We start from the raw sequence: 23,126 nt of genomic DNA on the forward strand, positions 1-23,126 counted from the left end.
ACAAAATTAGAAGAAATTTTCAAAAAACTCTTAAAATCTGGCTTCACAATGTCAGCATCATTTAATGGTAGACGCAGATCAAATTTTGAAAAGTTATTCATTGGTGAGATGATCCTTATTAAATTGGCTTCTATTTTTAACTTGACAGGAAAAACATGAAGAGTGTGGTTTAATCACAAATCGAGAGAAAACCAAAAAATACACGTTGGCTTCAACCCATTTGTACCCATTTTTATACCCTCAGCCTTTAGGCTAATGAGGGTATATACACTTTGATACGATGAAAATGTACCTCATCGAAATAATGGTTTTAGACCCCAGGATAACGCACGATAACTCTTGAAGGGAGTGACCGATTTGGTCCATACTTTGTATAGCGTAAACTTTCTACCAGAGTAATATGAGGTTCAAATATGGATTCCATCGGTCCACCCCTTCGGGTACCTTCCACACAAAATTTCGGAAAAGTTCAGTTTAGGACCTGCTGTCGAATCGCTTTGTTTTTTGTTGTAGCAACTTGTATTCACTGCCCCCCATACGACGCTACAAGTTTCATCAGGGGCAAGTCCACACTTCCTGAGAAAACAGCCCGAAAGTTGTAAAAAAAAAATATTAGATGAAATTCGATTGTAGTGCTTATAGGTCCACTGCTTCCGATACCCTTCCCACAAATGTTTAAAAATATTTGCTAAAATGATAAGCGCAATATCTCACAAACGTAGCAACCGATTTGGTCCAAATTTTCGATCTCGAGTTATAAACGGGTAAACCTTGGCTTCAACTATGTTAAATTTTCAAAAATAATGCCCATATATGTCCGGCCGATTTGAGGTATTTGATGCACAAAACACCCTATATCTGTCAGATTTTGATGAAATTTGCAATGTGTGACGGAATTTGGTCTAGAAATAAGTGTGCCATATTATATTGAAATCAGTTCAGATATAGATATAGCTCCCATGTATATTTTAGATATCCACAGTGGTGTATGGTATCATAAAGTCAGCCTCAAACGACTTTGGTATACTTCTTACTCGTTTTCCACTGCAAAATCTAGAAGCCTAATTTCGTTGTCGGATGTTACATCATGAAGACTGAACTTGCCGATAGTGGGGCCAATTCTAGCATTAAAATCTCCTAGAACAATCTTAAAGTCATGGCCATAGCAGTGGTCATATGCTTTCTCTCTAGACGCTCTTAGAATATATCCTGGTCTGATCATTCTTCTCTTCGGTAGGGGCATAGGCGCAGATGAGAACTTTGTTTTTTTACGGATTGTGGCAATTCTCTCATCAACCGGAGTGAATCTGGAGACTGTGGGCCAACGTGGTGCAATAGTTAGCACATTGCGGTAAAAATACCCTAGACTGTTGACGACATTTCCCGAGTTATTCAGTCATGTAAAACATCTTTACATTTGGTGTCGTAAAACGCGACAGTCGGATAAATTAGGCACCATATCATTGAGCTGAATGAGGGTGCACTCATTGGGAGAAGTCTACCTTGTCCCTATTCGGGCATGTTTGTGGAAACATATTTGTGTCGTTGAAGGCGTTTAAGAAAAATAATGAAAATTCGATTTCAGTATTTCATAAAATTTGGTAACATGTCCTCCTTATTTGTATCGTGATGTCCTCTTTGTGTTATTGTGTTTTGGGTCGCCATAACGACCACAATTCATGTTAATTTTTTATGATGACAGATCTCTTAGTTCAATATAAAAGCAGGGAATATGAAAAGCGCTCTATTTTCCCAGTCTGAGAGATTGCTCTCTATATCTATCTTCAGAACCACTATTCACTACTACGGTATTGCAATTCTGTACATTTTTTTAAGCCTCCTCCTGCACTGAACTTTCCCAATCCAAAATTGAGCGCAAAAAAGTATGGGAATTTCAAGCCTTTAAACAGTCTCTGAATAAATACAAGACACAGCGCATTTTCGCACTATTAATCGGTTTAATCAATAAAACTGTTCAAGATGTCTTTTTACTGTTAAACACAGACGGATTATTGTTAGTCTTTGTTTTGTTTTCGGATCGAAATTCCCTGAGTGTAATAAAACCGAAAATGAAAAAAAATGGCACAATAACAGAGACACACATACAAAGAGCAAGAACAACAACCAGCAACAACGACTATATTCAATACAAGCACTAAGGAAAAGCCAAAACAGTGTTAAATGCCGCAAAGCTGAAAATGCACGTGGTTTTTTCACCAGCTATGGTTGGCCAGAAGAGAGGTGGTCGGTTGGTCGGTCGATATTGCACAGGCATAAACACTTATCAATGCAAAGAGAAGCACATTTACAAAAGAGATAACAACTACATTAATGTATGAACGACTAAACTAACGAATGGACGAACTAACTGACAGATATACAAACAAACATTCCAACAGAACAACGATGGGTGACATGTGTAAAAGGAAAGGGAATGAAATGACAATAAAGGTAAAGAACCATGTATGCCACCATCACACACACACAGAAACATACATCTGCACACCCCCAATGCAATGCATTGGAGCACGTGAACATAATATTGGGGACTGATTACTCAGACATAACATTTACCCGTGTCCATTGAGATGACTGTAAAGTCCAGCCAGACAGTAGAACATTTCTGCATTACAGATAACAGAGAGATAAACCGAGTAAAGCAATGCAGAGCAATACAATTGCAGGGGGTGGGTGCTAGGATGGAATAGGTGGGTAGCGAAAATGTATTGGCTCTTGTCGTAGTTATGTTTGATAATCAGAATTAAAGAACAAACACACGCCATCGAAACTACTAACATCTTGTCTCACTCGGCAACACGAGTTATGATAACTACATCAGCTGTTGTTGCTGCTGTTGCAGCGTATGTTAAAGTTGACGCAGACGCAAACCTTAACAGAGTCTGCCGGCTTCGCTGTTCGCTTCTACACGATGTGTGAAAACCAGATGATAAGAACACTTTCGTTTACAGCGTTTGTTCTAAAAGGTTGGTTGCAGCATCGCTGTCAACTGCTCCAGGTCTCAAAGTGTTTCAGGCGCAGCAGCAGAGCAGAGACGAGACGAGACAATTTCGTTTGTTTCGTTTTGTTACCAAAAACCATCTGACTGAGGCCAAATGATACCAAAAGTATAAAAGGCCTGTGCTGGACGACAAAGAACATCACTGTTATTTCAAACGTGTGCTCAAACCAAACGGCTCGTCGTTAGACATCTCTCCAAGCTAACTAACAAAATATTCAAAAAAACCAACACAACTACACCAAGTTTGTTGTTTTTCCGTTACTTTTTCTGAATTTAAACGAAAAGTAAAAGCCAAGCGGTAAGTGTTTTTTTCTAGACAGACAAATAAATTAAAGGAAAATAAAGAAAAAAAGTGAAAACAATCTGTAACAAAATTAAATTAACAATTTATAACAAAAAGTATTGAAAGGAAGTGTTCAAAAATTTATAAATTGAGTTCATTAAAAAAAAACTTGAAGAAATCTTCAGGAAACAAAAAGTAACAACATAATATTTAATGGCATCGAAATTACAATCACCATTATCATAATTTATGACGAAAATTTGAAAATGTTTTGCGAACATCCTGTGGCCAAATAAAGTGGTTTTCCAATTAACTTTTCTCTCGCTTAAGGCAAAATAATGTTGTGCAAAGTCGTGCATCTTCCCATTAACACAAAAATAACAAACAGAACAATAACGAAATAAACTTTCATTTTCTGGATGAACTTGAGGAGCAACATTTCAATGAAAAATATTAAATAAGAAATTTTAAATCAGAAAATTTCTGTGAGAGAATAAAAACGGAAACATGGATTTTTATGGTTCGATGCGAATTTTAATTATATTCGAACGGAGGGGAAATGTGAATAATATAAAAAAATTGGACAGTTTAAAAGGATTTTAAAACTAATAAAACATTTTTCAAATTTTGATGAAAGTGAAAAATATATAAGGACCATAGAAGTGGATGTATAAAATTATAAAGAAAAAAATTATAATGGTTAATATTCCTTCAAAGACTGTGGAAAAAATACAAGAAATATTGAAATTAGAAAATGTGGATTAAATATTTTTATTAGAACTTCAATCTTAGGAATTAGTCGCAAATCGAATACACATACTTTGTATTTTGATGTTAAAAAATATTAAAAAAATAATCTAGAAATCATTAAAAATTCATAATGATGAAAACCAATTTGAAAAAAATTTTCTAGAAAATTCACACACTTTTTATTTTGATGATATAAAAGTATTCTAGAATTTATTAAAAATTCATCAATTGAAAAACATATTCTAGAAAATTCCAGTACGGTACTAAGGATTCTAATGGGAAACTCGTAGTGTCCTTCAAAATCATATTTTTTTCTGTTATTCGACCTACTCCTACTAAATTAACAAAAACTATTTCCCTCGAACATACCAGAAGGGGGAAGGTGTTGGTAGAGTGCTGTGTTAATTTTCGGTTACGATTGGTTATGATCCCCATTATTTGTGATCAAAATTCTGGAACCGTGATGCTGTGGTAAGCAAGTTATCATTGCAGTCAAAAGATCTACGGTTCAAACCCTGACCAAACCATCCAAATTTTCGGCAGTGGCAAATCCCCTCAGTGTAGGCGACATTTCCTGAGTATTTCAGCCATGAAAAACTTTTCTACAAATGGTGCCGTAAGACACTCCGTTCGGACTCGGCGATTAAAAGTAGGTCCAAAATCATTGAGCCAATATGAATCAGGGCGCACTTTTTGATATGAGAGAAGTCTCCCTTGTTCCTTCGGGGATGTTGTGGAACATATATACATTAAGGCGGCCCAAAAAATGCGAAAGTTTTTTTTTTTGAAACGCCTACCCCCTATTTTTTCTATTTATTAAAAAACCTTAAATATGAACTTTTATTGCGATCGGTTAACGATAACCCGTACCACCATGGGGATCTTTGTTTCCATAGTAATTTGTATGGGGCCAACGATACATTTTCACGAAAATTCTGTAAACTGCGCATCTATAGTCCAGTCGATGAAAATTCCCTACAAAAACGAATCCTACGAAAATCGGATCGGATCTTGGTATAGCTCCAATATACCGATTTTAGTTATTTTATTAGTTATTCATTACCTTCTGAGGTCCCCGAAAATCTTCTGCTTCTGAAAATGACACAATAAAAGTAGCTGGAAGAGAAGATCTATGAATATATTTCATGGATAGGTTAAATACCGCTTCATAAATTAGGGAGATATTTTGAAAATTTGTACGTATAAGGCAGTATGAAAGAAATACGTTATGGCGTCTTAAATAGAAAAAAACGATCAAAAACTTCGCCATTAAATACATAGAAGCATAAAACCGAATCCCAATTACCTGAAGCAGAGGTGGTCCGTTGACCCATAAGTTGTTTTTTTTTTTTTTTTGCCCAAGATATGCAAACATTTTATATCGACGCTAAATTCGGTTGTGCGATCTATGCATTTGGATTTTGTGATCTCTCAATAATGGGACAATTCTACCAATGAAAACAATTTCTATATGTGCCCATACACTAACTATTCCCAACGCCACAAAAGTGTTAAAATATCGACATTTGTTACATAATTTCGCTCAATCGCTGCCAAACGATTGGGTATTGAGTAATAGTATGTTTTAGAAAAATATTCCTAAACATGTGTCTAAGATGCTTTTTTCCTCTACACTGTATTATTTTGTATTAGAACTTATTAGGATGTCAGCTTCTCCATTGTCCTTCCATTGCAGTTTCGTCTTTCACCTTCTGCGTGCATCATAATTGCTCCAGCTAGCGTAGCCAACATCAATGTGGCTTTATATCAAGGGCATGAGAATTTAAAACTTCTTCACATCAAGCATGTATTTGATGAAGTATCCATGCCTCAGTTCGGCACGGGTACTCATACCCTTAGCATTTAGGCTATGATGACAATAGGCTTCATCAAAATAAATAGTTTTAAATTAAATCCATTTCAGGCAATTCGGAGTCGATTAAGTCATGTCCGTTCGTGAATGTGGCTGGTTGGAGTTCACCACAATAACTGTTGGACGGATTTACCGATTTAGTTCAAAATTTGGCCTATATCGATCCACTGGTTCCGTTACTCGCCCCGCATAAGCTCAAAATGTTTCGATAAAATGGTGTGCACGATAACTCTCGAACGGATTAACCGATTTAGTCCAATCTTTGCACATCGTTAGATTTCTTCCAGACATAGACCAAGTTCGTTACCTCCGCACAAAATTTCAAAACTTCTTGGATCGTCATGAAACAGGACGATACATTTTGTCGGGGATAAGAGTGGGCTTCCTGTGTCCCAAAATCTCTAAATTACCCTGCCCGATATCTTGTAAATTGAGTGTTCACTTAGTCGAAATTTTGTAGTAATATTTATGCTAATATTGGATAGAGTTCGAAGATGGCATCGGTCCACATGTTCGAGTACCTCTCCCTTAAAAGTTCAAAGCATTTCGCCATTAATGCCTTTTTACTGATCTTTCTGATATTTGCGCAGGAAATATCCATTCTTGGGGAAGGACATACTTCCCGATATAGTGGTTTAAAAATCAAATTATAGAATTGTTTTTGCAATTGTTCAGACGCCTCGTCAGAAGAAAACAAATTAAATTTTTTCGACAATCAATACAATAACCGAACCTTTGTTTGTCATGTGTAATCGCAGGCTTAGCAAGAAATATTTGTTGAACAAAAGTCTTTATTTTCAATAACCAGTTTTTCAAGAAAAAATAAATCGCAAATGTAAATATATTGTTTTTTAATTTGCATATTTAATTGAAAAAAAGTATTATCATCCGTTTTTGTTGCCCTCCTCACAAATTTAAACAGATATAACAACTCCCCTCAAACGTTCAGTAATTCTGAACATTAATCCAGTTTAAAGTCGTTTTTCTGATCATCTTGTGGGCCAGATTTTAATTATTCCCTTACGAAAAAGTATACTATGCCGGAGGCTCTCAGACACCGACAAAATTTGCGTTTTTTTTAACAATGGAAATTAAATTTTATTTGCTTTACTCCTTCTAAAACCTCCTGCGTTAAAGTTCAACATTTTTGGACTTATGAGCAGTTTAACACAAACAATCAAGATAGCTTGCCTAGATAATCATCCGAAAGATATAAGATACCAACTCAGGTGGTGTTTATGATTGAGGAGTTTATTCGTGGTGAAGGTGAAAAATTAGCTCCACTTTTTCTGATACCTCCCAAAGACTCGTCTAAAAAATTATACTTAAGCGCTGCTTAAGTCATGGCCATGGGTTGCTTTAAAATTTAACATTTGTAAGGAAAGGCTACAAAACACCTATTATAAAATAATGGGTTTATGTAGTGTTTTTGGTGGCCATAACTACTTACAAATAAACCTACTAACCTATTATTTAAACAATTATATATCGCACTAAATAAGTAACTATTATAGGGCCATTAAAATACATATGTTATTATAGAACTGCTGAGGTGAATTTATTTTGTCACGTTTCACATTTTCATTTTGGCTGTTGCTAGGATTGAACATGTGGACTTCAGATAACTTCTTCATCAACAACTTTTAATTGTTTGTTAACAAAAAAGTTTGTTCGGGTTTTGTGGTCGGATGCACACACACATACCCTGCGTCATCGCTACTCATTACTTAGTAATGGGTAAAATAATTGGTTGTAGCTTATAGAATTTTAAAGAAATCAGCCATAATTTTTATTCCCTCAGCCTTTAGGCTAGAAAGGGTATATACACTTTGATATGACCAAAAATGTGCTTCATCGAAATGACGGTTTTAGACCCCAAGTATGTTTTAACGAAATTCATTTCAGACAATTTGGAGTCGATTTAGCAATGTCCGTCTGTCTGTCTGGCTGGTGCGCACGATAACTGTCGAATGGATTAACCGATTCGAACCAAATTTTGGGTATCGAAATATTTTGTCCAAACTTAGTTTAACTTTGCACATCGTATTATCCCTTCCAGATATAGATCGGGTTCGAATATGGACTATATCGGTCCACTCCTTCGGGTACCTCCCACACAAAATTGGGATAAAGAAAAGTTTAGGAGCTCCCTCGCATCGTTTCGAAATTTTCAGTAGGTTGTCCTTGCGGCTCCTTTTACGACGGTAATTTTTTTCTTGCGCAAGTCCATACTTCCTGAGATATTGGCCTAAAAGCTCCAAGAAACCCTGACTCTTTTTTTCAGTAGGTTGTTCTAGCGGCCTCATTTACAACGGTACAATTTTTTCCGGAGCAAGTCAATACCTCCTGAGATAATGGCCCAAAAGCTCCAAAACCCTGCCGACACATACTAAAATGGCTTTTGTGCAATATAACTGTTAAACTTTTTCAAAAATTTCTTCCAAACTTAGTTTAACGTAATTTAATATTTCGAGTCCTGTATGAAGAAGTTCGGTTACTGAAAATGTTTGGTATATGTTATTGATTTTGTATAGACCAACATTATGGTACGTACAGATTTTAAAGCAAACTTATGATACAAAATCAACATTGGAATTGTTTTTTTGTCTGTTTTTTTTTTATGTCTCCGTGAGCACAGCTGACTGATACTTTCTTACTTGTTCATCCTACTGTTAATACAGAAAATGTCTTCTCCTATTACTTTCTAATGGATTAATCGACCTTCAAAGTTTGCATAAATTTGAAATAACATAAACAATTTACGCTTTATTTTCCCCACATTTGTCAGAATGGACCTAATTTTTGCTAACCTGGTTTTTCCCAATTTTGGGCTTTAATTCCATTCACTAAGGGGTGACCCCCACTTGTAAAGCCCAGTTAAAGCCATTTTTCATAATTTATTTTTCCAAAACAAAAAAAAACTATTTAGTAGCTGTTTTTTCATCTTAATCTACTTTTTGTTTTTTTTTTTTCTTGTTGAAAACTATTATGTAGTTTTGTGGCAATGGGCCGTCTACCAAACCCTTTTTTTATTAAAGCGTATTGTCGTGCCAAATCTACCTCGACAACTAATGAACCGATCGTCATATATTTTTGTATGCTTATTTAGAACATAAACATCCAGCTCTTCATCGATCGATTCAAAATTTCAAAATTTGGCCTAAAAACTGACGGGCAAAAAATGTTTAAAAATAAAATCGATCTATGAAGGAGTAGTATTTGATGTCACAAAGTTATATGACAATCGGTTTATTATTATTTATTTATTACAAATCACAATGAAATTTTCCCTTCCAACACTCATATCTCAGTCAATTTTTTTCCGGTCGACTTGAAAGTTTTGCAACATATTCTATGCTATTTATACTTTAAAATAGGTCAATAAATTATTTTCGCCCCTTAAATATTCTTAAATATTTAAATTGGCACACATCAAATTCCGCCAAAAGCCGTTCATTCAAAACAGATTTTACAGTATTTCATTCATAAGTAGCATAGCATTCATCATAAAAGCAACATTGAAACACAATTTCCCTGCAAGCTTCTAGTGAAGGGTTCCATATTGTACGCAATGTATGTATGTAAATATGTATGTGTTGCTACACTTCAACTCTCATTTTTCAAATTTTCAATGGTTTTTGTGGCCTTTTTGATGTTTAATGGATTGTTGGTGATTTATAACAATGTCAAAAAGTTACGAGTAGGCTAGTGGAAAACCGCTAGAATAACAAAACAAATAACCCAAAAAAAGGAAAAAATAAACAACAACAGTTAACTAGCAATAAAATATTTTTGTGTTAAAATTTGTAATGCAACAATCATAAATATAAAGAACAAACATTCTCACCCATACAGATGTAGTATATTGAAATATTTTTGGAATAAATGATACATGGGCAAGTGTTTTAATTGGCCATATTCATCAGCATCAATGACTGGTGGTAGTTAGAGTTGGGTAATCTAGTTCCTTGTTCCTTGTACTAGTTCCAAAACGTATGATTAACATCATGAAATATAACGTGAGATATTAAGTATACGCAGTTTGTTCAAAGAAAAAATGTGGGCCATTGGAACTGCGAAGTGAACTAGATAGTTCCATATAGTTCCTTTGGCACAACTCTAGTGGTAGTAGTAGTATTTATGGTTGTATTGATTTCAGTTATTCCTATTTTTGGGCATCTTTGTGTGCGTGCGTGTTTGGAATTTATTGCAATAATTTTCAAAATCCTAGTATCCATGTTAGAATGTTCGTTCTATTCGGTGTTTTAGGTGTTGGTTTTTTTTTTTTGTTTTGTTTTAGGTTTCTATGGACAGTATTCAATACTGAATAGATTAGTGGTCACCGTAATGGCTACTTAACTTTGATTTATGCGCTTAGAAGTTACCTCAAAATATTGGTTTTATTGTCAAATATTGATTTATGGCAAATTGTTTAGATGCTATACACATAATGATTTAGGGAGAGATAGAGAGAGAGTGAAACTTTGGCAATGTATTAGATAAACAAGTGTTAACAACAGGTATGAGAGAATCGAAAAGTTGAGTAAATAAATAAAATAAATTGTTGTTACGGATGGTCGTTATGATGATGTTATGGGTGGGAAAATATACAGGATGAAATAGAATGTGAGGTTTTATTTGGGTTTGTATAAATTCTAACTTGATTTTATGATTGTTTTAATGTTTAAATATTTCCTCTTGGTTTAAAGTATGCAAATTGAATTGAAATAGCTATTTTATGCCTTTAAAAAAAAAATATAATGTAAAAAGCTTCTTCAAAAGCAGGTTTGAGAAATTCCAACTTGTCATCACTTTTTTTTTTTGTTTTGCTAAAATGATGTGCTAATCATTTTAAAATGACTTCTATTCAGTTAGCATTTAATCTCTTGTGACATAAGTGTTGACAAGTTTAATACCTAACATCTCACAAAAAAACAACATTTCGCATCCCTCTCTGCAGAGAGATTATACAATTTAATCTTAGTGCATTTGTAAAATGTGGTTGATTGAATATAAATCACATTTTGTGTCACATATGTCATACATATACTTTAAAATTTCAAATAAATTATTTACAAAATACAAAAAAAACATAAAATAAAATGCAAGAACATGCCAGACAATTATTATATAAATCTCATACATAAATACTGTTTTTGTTAAGAATAATAATAATAATTTGCTAAAATAAAAGACAATAGGATTTGTTTGTTGTAATTCTCTTGTGTTGTTTCCTTCCCACCAGACATCTTTTTTGTAGCATAAACAAACAAGAAAATCATTTAAAACATCCTGTCCACAGACAGACAAATGTAATTGCTTGAAAATATTTTAAATTATTCTTTGTTTTGTATTTTTTTGTTTTAATGAATATTGGACAATATTGTCTTTGTTTAGACCTTTCAAATTTAAATTTAAATTTTGTTGTTGAATATAGATTGCCTTTTTCTTGGACAGTAAAGGAAATGCATGAAATATTAACATAAAGTTTTTAAACATTTATTAAAAGGGGATCTTTTATAAATCAACAGAAATCTAAATTTTTATAATTTTGATTTTGTTGCTTACTAAAAATATGGAAATATTTGAAGCAAAAAAGAAAAGATATTTTAAATTGGTTTATTAAACGTCTGTGGAGGAGGTTGTAGGTGAAGAAAATCGAAGTTCATAACAACTTGCGAAAATTCATAGACTATAATCTGTTTATTAAATATTTGTGTGCCTTTAGGGCAGAGTTCGATTGGTCTCCGATCTACATGGAGCACTAGGAGAAAGAAATCTTGAACCAAAGTCATCCAAAGTTTCCAAGCTGCTGAGGCAAAAAATATCACTACAAACAAATCGCGGAAAATTTGCCAAAATGAGGTATATTTTGATAAATAAAAAAAATAATAATTTGTCATTAAGTTCGACACTAACAAGAAATTAATTAAAATTAATATTGAAAGTGATCTTCGCCCTAATAGGCAAAATTTTCAAATAAAAATAAATTCAGCTTGAGGAAAGCTAGGTTTTGAACCCACGTACTTGAAAACACATGAAAAAAAAATGTTGTCACGGCGTGTTAGCGTCCAGAGCCAAACTCAGAAAGAGTACGCTAAGCGTTTGTCATGAAAGCCGCTCCACATCCGATATGTCTGATGAGCCTCTACCAAAGGCGAAACATGTCACACAGTGTTGGTTGTGTGGGTCGTTGATCGTTAAGCTAGAATCTAACAAGAAATTAATTTAAAAAAAAAACTTCTAAGATTCTCCCAGCAATCAATATTTATTTAAAGTGCATGGAAGCGTATAATTGTTGTCACACTTCATACGCCTTGGTGTACCTTTATTTATAAAATCTATAAAAAATTTAATGGAATAGAACTTCCGAAAATTCATAGACTATAATCTGTTTATTAAATGTTTGTACACCTTTAGGGCGCGATCGATTGGTCTCCGATCGACATGAGAACTTGGAGAAAGAAACCTTGAATCAAAGTCATCAAAATTTTCCAAACTTCTGACACAAAAATATCACTACAAATAAATAGAGCAAAATTTGCCAAAATGTGGTATATTTTCATAAATAAAAAATAATAATCGGTCTTTACGACTACTTTTTATTGGTCGCTAACTTAACGAATAATATTGTTAATTACCGAAATTATAAGCATTTTAATTTTACCGATTTTTGTCGGTAACTTAAAAAATGAGTTGGAGAATCGCACTACAGGTGTCACTACCAAAGAGGTGTACGCATTCTTCACACTACCCCAAAATGTGAAAATTTTTCAATAACCTCTGTTAAATAAAACTATGGAAAGAAATTTGAACAGATTCACAAAGTGCCGAATTGCTATTATTAATTTTCAAACATTCAACTTCGGCTGAATAATTAATATTCAATTGGAATCTCTCAATATTGAAAATTGCCGGGAGCGTATGCTTGGTGTCAGACTTCATACGCCCTGGTGTATCTTTACTTATAAAAGCAATAACTCGAATTTATTTATTAATAAAACGGCATGTGACTAAGTGCAACCCTGGCAAGTGCCCCCCAGTTTCGCACACTGAAAGCCTGAGCTCGATTCGAAGACCAGTTAACGTTTAACGGTTTCAAACATAACCCGTATGTATAATGTGGGCAACCTCTCCTGGGTATTTAAGCCGTGTAAAACTTCTATTCAAGTGGTGCCTCAAGACACACCGCTCGGACTCGGTGATAAACAGTAGGTCCCATATCACTCAGCTAATATGACTCGGGGGACGCCACAGTGGTGTATGCACAACCGCCTTGCACTCAGAAGGTCTGCGGTTCGACTCCGAGGACGGGCAAAGACATAACATTTTCAACGGTGGCAAAATACAACTCAGTAATGTTAACGACAATTCCTGAGTATTTCAGCCATGTAAAACTTCTCTACAAAGTGGTGTCTTAAGACATGCCGTTCGGACTCGTCCATAAACAGTATGACCCATATCATTGAGCTAATGTGACTCGGGGTGCACTCATTGATATGAGAGAAGATTCCCCTGACCCGTATGGGATGTTTTTGTGGAACAATTATATTATTAACCGAAGTATTTGTTATTAAAACGGTCTATGACTATTAGGTGCCACACTGGCGAGCACCCCCTGGTTTCTCACACTGAAATCTGGGTTCGAGACGAAGGCCCGACAACATTCAACGGTTTCAACAATTACCCCCTTGGGCTTAATGTAGGCGAAATTTCCTCAGTATTTAAACCATGTAAACCTTATATTCAAGTGGCTATACACAGTGGGTCCCATATCATTTAGCTAAAACGAATCAGGGTGCAAGTATTGATATGTGAAATGTCTTCATTATCACTTTCGTTTCGGTCAAACAAGATATTTAGTTCGTAAGTAGTCTAAAATTTACACAAATTTGAGATTTCTTCCAGAATATACCAGGTTCGATCATGGACAATAAATTCACTACGTCGCTAAAGTGCCACTTAAGACCAGTACTCGGATCGTTTCGACGTTTTAACAGAAACTGGTCCTAACCGATGGGCGGGATCAGTCATTTTAATAAGGTGCTGGAAGGGTTTTTATAGCTTTTAGGTTAATTTTGTGTAGAAATATGGACTTGGTCTCGAAAAAAAAACATACCGTCAGGGAAGAATATTTTCTGTAAAGAAAACCTCAAAATGATCCGAGTGCTGGTCTTAAATTTGACTTTAGAGAAGTAGTGAATACATATAGTCAATGATCGAACCTGGTCTATTCTGGAAGAAATCTCACGGTACGAGAAGTAAAATTTAAACAAATTCGGTTGATCCGTTCGAGACTCAAAGTTGCTTGAAATGGATATCGACTTACAGTTGTCTGAAATAGATTTCGTCTAAACATACTTCGGATCCAAAACCATTATTTCATTGAGACACATATTTGATCGTAGCAAAGCGTCTTTACTTTCGCCGGCCTTTTATGAACATTTATGAACGAAGGTGTAGAAACTTCTTTAAAATAACCAAAGACGCATTAAGATGCAGGGTGCGTATGACTGGTGTCACACTTCATACGCCCTAGTGCACCTTTATTTAAAAAATGCATAAATATTTTAATGGAACGAAAAGAACTATTTAATTTTTGTTGAAAATTTTAAATAGTGTTGAATATTTTAAAGTCTGAAATTTTTAAACCATCAATTCTCAAACTGAGGTATACACAACATTAACACCGCTGTTTTTGTAAACAATTTTATTGTTCTCACACGAATTGTAAAATTTTGTAGATCGATTTACTCGCCTTAGCGCGAATGTGTAACGCTGATTTTTGAATGAGGAATTCTTAACTATATATAGAACGTGTCTACGAAGAAATAGGTCTGTATGTCACCTAGGGGCTGAGCCCAAATTATTACGAATATATGCGAATGGACAAAAAATAGTTACAAAAGCAGGGGGTAAGAATTATTACATGAAATTTATTCCCTACGGCCTTCAAATAAAATCAATTTTTTGTCACGAAAATAAAATAGTTTTTTGGATTTGTTTAGTGGGACTGAATATCTCTGTTAATTTAATTGAATATCTCTGTTTCAAATCATGTTTTGGGACTTTATAAATAATGGTTCATCATGTCGTATGCAGTATGACACAAGTCATACGCCACCACAAACTCGAAATTTTTAGAGGAAAATTATTGATTTAATTTTGCTCGAAGTAATTATTTTTTTAATCTATTGCGGATAAAAATATTGAAATCTTGTTTGTCTTTTTGGAAATTCTCAAACTTTGACCTATGTTGTTTTCTATGAAAACCAAATTTTTAAAGCTTGAATTTACATCAAAAGTCAGTATTAGGTATTTTCAAAATGATGAATTAATTAAGGGCAGCCTAACCTATGAAATTATTTTGTGTGTCCTTTCATAAAAGTATTTATCCTCAAATTTTCTCACCCACCTCTTAAGGTGTGTAAACATTAATACAAACTATAAATAAAATTTCCAACGATTAACACACACAAAAATTATTAATTGACAAACATTAGAATGGTTTTCATTGGCACTACCTTACTCCTGTGTGTGCGGTAGCGCTAAGCCATTATGAAGGCGTTTGTCGTTGTCAATATAAAGATGTTAGCCTTGGTGTAACACTTTCGTTAAACCTTGAATTGATAAAAGGCAACAAATTCTCTACCCCCCACCCAACTACTCATTATTATTCGCATCAACTGTGCAACAGCACAGATAGTAAGAAGACAAATGTTACTAATTTATATAAACACTTTGTCGGGAATGGTTTTTCGTATTGTTTGTCGAGGGGGAGGGAGGTGAGAGGGTGGGAACACAATCCATACTTTGGGATCTCCTCTCTTGGTGAAGAAATTGTTTTTGGGTTGCTGTTTTCTTTTTGGGTTTTCGATGTCAACTTCCATATGCCCTTGTGTAAACATGGCAAAGATGTAAGGTAAGATTTGCTTGATTGGCCAAAAAGTTAGGTTAGTTTGGGTGTTTGTTTTCTTTTGGGTAGAAAAGACGCACTCACACATACCCCACACAATTTGATAAAAACTTGCAAATAAATATTAAAATCCATTTTGGTTGTCCTTATTGAAAGGAGAGGGAGCATTCTTAGAAATGTTATGAGGGAGCGGGTGGTAATATGTTTAAGGAAATTGCCAAATATCATCTTATCTTGAACAATTCTGTAAGAGGAAATTGCTTAATTCCATTACAAGGATACTTATATCAATGTATTTGAAAGAAAACAAAAGAGTGGGGAAGTGTTTATCGATTTGTCTTTCGGCCTATTAGCAATTGGCAATTGCCGATAGGTTGGGAGTATTGAGATGTGGAAAGAATTTTTTGTTTTTACAAAGTTTTGAAGAGAAAGGGTTAAAATAGAATTCCACAAAGGCATCTTATAAGGAATATCCTTGAAATCAAATCAATAGTACAGCATGGCGTATTAAGTATGACAACAGTCATACGCTCCCGTGTATGAGACAAATTTTAAGATTGAATGGGGACTTTGTTTTAAGCGTCTTATAGGGAATTTCCTTGAAATCAAATCATTAGTACAGCATGGCGTATAAAGTATGACAACAGTCATACGCTCCCATGTATGAGACAACATTTCAAATTGAATGTTTAAAGGAATTATATTGTGGATCATCATAATTCAATTACAGATTAACTAGCTTGAAGAATCGGTCATCGAAGGGACGTATGATTATCTGTCTTTTTCAACATGTCGCATAAAACTACAAAGACGATGTCTTCCTTATTAAATCATGCAATTTTAGTTATCTTAGGTTATTCTAAAGTTCGGAATATATTACAATTGGTGATGATCATCATTTTGTCCTTGACTCTATTTTAAATTTTACCCTTCATTCCTTAAGAATCTTCTCTCATAAAATCCTAACTAAATCAATAAAATAACATTACACGTTCACGTTTTCTTACGAAGTTTGTGCAAAATATCTCATAAAAATCCTAAGTGAATCAATACACACGTACACGAAAACTGCGTGTTTGCATCACTCGGATACCTGTGTAGCTTCACATAAACAATTCTTCAATTTGAAACCAATAAAACACGAACAAAAACTGAAGTTTATTTTAGCACCTGGAAGAAACATGTTCAGTGAAAAGGTTGCAAGAAGAGAAAAAACATGTGTTGATACTTCCAAGAGTTTACATTGGCATTGTTTAAATTTCAAATTCAAATGTTTTGCAAACAAAAAGCCAAAGAAAATTGGAAGTCGAAAGGAAACAAACACACAAACTGTTGTGGCCTTAAGAACATCTTTAATTCCTCCAGGCCAATTGGCCACAAACAAAGAAGACGAAGTGGAAAAAGAAGAATGTGAGACAAAGTAGTAGTACAAGAGAAAGGTGACGGCAAAATAATACCTTGACGAAGTACATTTAACACCTTCCGTATCTGCATACATTAATCAAATCAAATTCGTAAGGAGTTTCTTTGCAGGACCTTTTAAAGAGACAGACTTTATCAGAGATTTTTCTTTCCTTTATTTTAATTATTAAAATGATTGCAGTGATTTAGCAAAGGGAAGTCCATTTCTTCCCTTTTCTACCTTCTTCCTTTCTAAGGTGGTGGTAATAAATTGTGTCAATCTGTGAGGTTTTACATCATGACAGTCTGCAAGATAAACAGGTAGCAGACAAAAACTTAATTGTGAAAATGTCCAGTGTTAGGGCATGATAAGGAATGTTTTATTATTATTATTTTGTTTTCTGTATTTTTTGTTTTACTTATACCTTAAAGGTCTTTGTTTTGTGTGTGTGTCTGACTGGCCATAACTTTGTTCATCATTGTTTCCTCTTTCAATTAAGATTTTTCTTCAAGGAATTTTATTCAAATAAAAATGTTTGGGGTTTGGAATGCTAAAGACATGCCATTTGAATTTAAAATAATTAGTTGGGAGAGGATCATTAGGTAAGGGAAGGGTGAATTTTAGCATATCTTTAAATCTGTGAAAAATGAGGGGTCATTATTTTTACTTTGATAGTCGTAACATAGATAAGGATAACAAATCTGTAAGTGGTGCTGTGAGTGGAGGTAACATAGGAGACACAAATTACGAGGTCATTTGTAATTATGGCGTGAGGTTTTCGTTTTCATCTTCAGTGTAGAAAACACAGCATATCTCCAGATATCTGATTGTTTTCTTTTTACTTTAATTCAACACCACAATTCCTTCCAAACGGAGTTATTTAAATTCTTACACAAATATAAGTACACCGGGATGTGTGAGTTGTGGCAACACTCATACGCTCCCCGTAACAGCGTTGAATTAAATATTAAATTTTAAAAGATAAATGAGAAGTAAAATTATAGCATTTATAGATAAAACAAATTGACATTTTTTGGTCGAATTCTTAAAAGAAATACACATAAAGGTCATATTTATATATGTAGATTTACATATCTTATAGACGTTAAGACTAAATTATGAAGGTTTGCTTCTTTTCGTTGTGTCACAGTATAAAATAAAAGAAAATATATTTTTTTTTAATTAATTTCTCGTTAGAATCGAGCTTAATGACCAATGATGCAAGTGAAAAAGGAAAGCCGAAGATTCGAAGCCACACAACCACAACTATGTGACATGTTTCGCCTTTGGTAGAGGCTCTTCAGACATATCGGCTGTGGAGCGGCTTCGCTATCTTTTAACAACGCTGAATATTAGCTCAATCATTGTATGGCTTTCATGAAAAACGCTTAGTGTAGTTATGAGTTTGGCTCTGAACACTAACATGCCGTGACAACACTTTTGTCATGTGTTTTTCAAGGACGTGGGTTCAAACCCCAGCCTGGCTCAAGCTGATTTTAATTTTGATTTGAAAATTTTGCCTATTAGGGCCAAGATAATTTTTAATATTAATTTTTAATTAATTTCTCGTTAGAATCGAGCTTAATGACCAATGATGCAAGTGAATAGTTTGGAAATATTTTCACGTTAAATATGAGAATAGAATTAGAAATGTCCAATTGAGTGTAAAGAAATTTTGAATGGTGCCTTAGGTTGTATAAGTGGTGACAACAATCATACGCTCCCACACTTACACACCTTTTAAATGGAAATTTTAAAAGGTAAAAGTACAATTTTAAACAAAATGCGAACTTGCAGCAAAAATATTCAATCGACTTAAATAATAGATTTATAGTCGAAACATTTTATAGACCTCAGGACTGAAAGATTTAGGTTTACTTATTTTCTTTGTGTCAGAGCCTGGGTGGTAGACTTCTGTTGACAATGCCGCAAATTCATCTATTCAAATCAAATAATATTGCTTGGAGCGTATGACTGTTGTAAGACTACATACGCCCTGATGTACCACATAAAAAATTAGATTTAAAATATTTTATAGACATGAGGACTAAAAGAATAAGGTTTACTTATTTTCTTTGTGTCAGAGGCTGGGGGTTGACAAAGCTAACAATTCGTCTTTCAAATAAAATAAAGTTTCTTGGAGAGTCTGATTGTTGTAACACTACATACGCCCTGCAGTACCACCGAAAAAAATTAGATTCAAAATATTTTATAGACATCAGGACTAAAAGAATAAGCTTTACTTATTATCTTTGTGTCACAGGCTGAAGGTAGACTTCTGTAAACAAAGCCAACAATTCGTATTTCAAATAAAATAAAGCTGCTTGGAGCGTATGACAGTTGTCGCACTATATACGCCCTGTTGTACCACATCAACGTTCTAAATAACTCCATTTGGAAAATATGTGTTGTACCACATCAATGTTCTAAATAACTCCATTTGGAAAATAAGAAATGCTTGACTTCTTACAAAAAATCAAATTTTAGAAATTACGGACTGGTAATTTGTGATTGAATATTACAAGCCCGCATATAGTATTTATCCGCTTTTGAATTATGTAAGGAGATATTTAAAGAAATTTAAACAACTAAAAGAATAAGCTTTACTTATTATCTTTGTGTCACAGGCTGAAGGTAGACTTCTGTTAGCAAAGCCAACAATTCATCTTTCAAATAAAATAAAGCTGCTTGGAGCGTATGACAGTTGTCGCACTACATACGCCCTGCTGCACCACATAAATGTTCTAAATAACTCCATTTGGAAAATAAGAAATGCTTGACTTCTTACAAAAAATCAAATTTTAGAAATTACAGACTGGTAATTCGATTTTGAATATTACAAGTCCACATATAGTATTTATCCGCTTTTGAATTATGTTAGGAGACATTTAAAGAAATTTAAATTTATGGAGATACTATTAATTCCACACATATTCAATGTCAAAAGCTGCGATTTAAGACATTAAAAGCATTGTGTATATGCCAAATATAGCCTAATCTAAAATCAAGGATGAGATTCTCAGAAAAAATAGCATGGTAACCATTGGAACTTCATTATGCTCTTTGGCCTGGAACTCGAAACTCAATTCCATATACCAGCCAGAAAAGCGGTCACTGTAAACCTTGGACCTCCTCGGTGACATCCACAGACATTTCAGAACGTGATTTTATATATTTTTTTTATTTTATTCTCTACATAAAGGATTTCTTCACCCGTGGCTTATAAATGATGTCACAACGTATACGCTCCACAAACCTAATTAAGTAAATCTCATAAAAAATTTTAATTTTATCCATTTCATTTACAACTTAATAACTTGTGATATCAGAAGAGGAAGAAAAAATCTTATCTACCACAAGCCACTCATCCAATCCAACAGGTAAATATTTCATTTACCTTTGAAATAACACACAAATATTTGAAATGCTTTAAAAGTTGCCATGAATGTGCTCTAGAGCTTATGGGGTTTTCCAGGATATGTACACACACATATGTTTACTCAATGGATGTAAACCTGGATCAAAGATTTCATATAAATGTTGTAAAAAAACACACACACAAATATGCTCTGATATCTGAGAGGGAAAAATCAAGATTTTCAAATGAAAAGTATTACTGTTGCTTGACACACAACTCTATGTCAATGATGGTCAGGCATGAAATTTAATATCAACATGTTTTTACTTGATTTTCTCAAATGATCCATATCATCGGACAATGGGCAACAAAAAGGATTTTTCCAACTGCAAACATGACTACAGTCATGTTGCTCTCTTTCTTCTCAGAAATGAAACTTTTGCTACGCTTTAAAAAGAAACAAAATTAAAAAATAAAATATCAAAACCTTTAGACAAACATAGAAGGGACTCTCTACTTTATAGCAAATGTGTAACATTGCTTTTCTCTCCAACCCTAAACATGTTTTAGGGTGACAGCGATGTGTGTCTGTGATAAAAATTGGCCATAACAATGAAAATGACACTCCTATAACAACTTCCTGAGAGGAAGCTTAAACGTTTACAAAGCCAAAGACCGGGCAATCAAGCAACCAGTCAAATAATAAATTGTTATTATTAATAAAGGAAAGACGGGAAACGGGAGGAGGAGCGAACAAGGGAAATATTACTACTTCATAGCTTAAAATATAATAATATTTTTGTGATTTATAGGAAAGCATGAAGAAAGATGTTAAAATAATGGTGATACACAAATTGAGTGAAGTAAATCTGAAATGTGTAAAACAAGTTCTCAAGAGCATAAACATGTGGCTGGAATGAAGAAGTTAGTTTGGAAGTATTTTGAAATTAACTGGAAGAATAGAATTAGAATAGTCAAAATTGTGTTAAAAAATATAATGAGACCTTAGGTTGTATAAGTAGTGACAGCAATTATACGCCCCAATACCATACATTTTAAAGGCTAAATTAAAGAAAAGCAAAGTTGAAATAAAATTTAAACCGAAAATCAAATACTTAAAACACAGATTTATAGAAGTCCTTAAATTTTTTGTGGATAAATTCTTTACCTTCAATAAATCTACACTTTTTTGCATTTATCAGGCCTTTATCTCCGAAACTAACAGGAATTTGGCCTTGCTGTCTTTAGCAATATTGTAGCCCTAAACTAGTAGAACTTATCTTTTGAAAAAACTACATAAGAAAAACTCCATCTAGGGCATCGAAATCTATAAAATATAGAAAACTTTACATAACTGCTGAAATTCTGGTCAGTATCGTGTAAACTATTGGGAGTTCTCAATAATTCTTTAGAACATTCTGAAGCTCTAAAATGCTTACTTCATGTTGTTTCAGCGGTATTTTGCATCATATCTTTTACAACAAGTATTTCAAACACAGTTCACACCAAAAGTTTATTCCCGCATTTCGGATTTCACAGCATTATTGACATTTTTATTAAATCGTCGTAGAAAAATGTACTGAAAACAACGGCATATAGGCATTTTACAACAATGACCTGTTCTGAAGAGTTGTGTATTACATTCCAGGGAATATTTTTCCAAAAGAAAATATTCAGAAAAAACTAACGGTTTTGGAGATACGGTGCGAAATGTATAAAAATTGTGGAATTTTTGCATATATTTTGAAATTTGAGGCAATAAATTTAGTTTTTCGATTTCATTATTTCCCCAAATATTTTATTTTTGTCCTTATCAACAAATTTGCTTCAGAGGTGAGAAGAAGATTCGTATTGGTTTCAGAGATAAAGCCCCGAATTTCTTTTTCGATTTCATTATTTCCCCAAATATTTTATTTTTGTCCTTATCAACAAATTTGCTTCAGAGGTGAGAAGAAGATTCGTATTGGTTTCAGAGATAAAGCCCCGAATTTCTTTAAAAACTAAATTATTAACCATGTTTAGACGGGGCCATATAATCCGAGCTGGATCTGACACAACAAAACCCAACTAGGAACTCTTGTCGTTTGGGTCTGTACTTTCAAAAAATTCTCAGTTCGAATTGTTTGCACAAGATCACCTTAAAATGTTGCACAGTGTAATTAAAATGGTACCTCAGGTTTATAAGTTGTGACAGTAGTCATACGCTCCCACTTACTTGAATTCAAAAGGCGAAATGATGTGTTGAAGGGTTTATATAAGACAAATGGACGACTTAAAATTTCGAAATGATCGCGAAACCGGCCGAACAAAAAATCTTTCTATTTATTGTAGTCTTATTAGGACGAATACCATTATTTATGAAAGTTTTTTTTTAATTAATTGAATTAATTGAAAAAGTTAATTCTATTTTTACGAAAAAATATTTCATAATTCAAAAATTTAATATTTCTTAGACTTGTGGTGTGACTATGGGAAAAACTAGATACTTAAAATAATATTGGAGTAGTACAATTTGATTAACATAA

At 33.8% G+C, this 23,126-nt stretch overlaps 1 protein-coding gene across 1 annotated transcript in view; it reads left to right on the plus strand.

Moving 5' to 3' along the window:
* Positions 1-3,155: 3,155 nt before the first annotated feature.
* The window catches only part of Scp2 (Sarcoplasmic calcium-binding protein 2), an 89,577-nt gene continuing 69,606 nt past the window's right edge, over positions 3,156-23,126 (plus strand). The window contains exon 1 of the mRNA XM_073961636.1: positions 3,156-3,317. The gene's annotated coding sequence lies outside the window, so the exon portion shown is untranslated. The remainder of the gene's footprint in view (positions 3,318-23,126) is intronic.

Source organism: Musca autumnalis, unplaced genomic scaffold (genome assembly GCF_047663935.1).
Source record: "Musca autumnalis isolate F117 unplaced genomic scaffold, ASM4766393v1 scaffold_1, whole genome shotgun sequence".
NCBI classification, from domain to species: Eukaryota; Metazoa; Arthropoda; class Insecta; order Diptera; family Muscidae; genus Musca; species Musca autumnalis.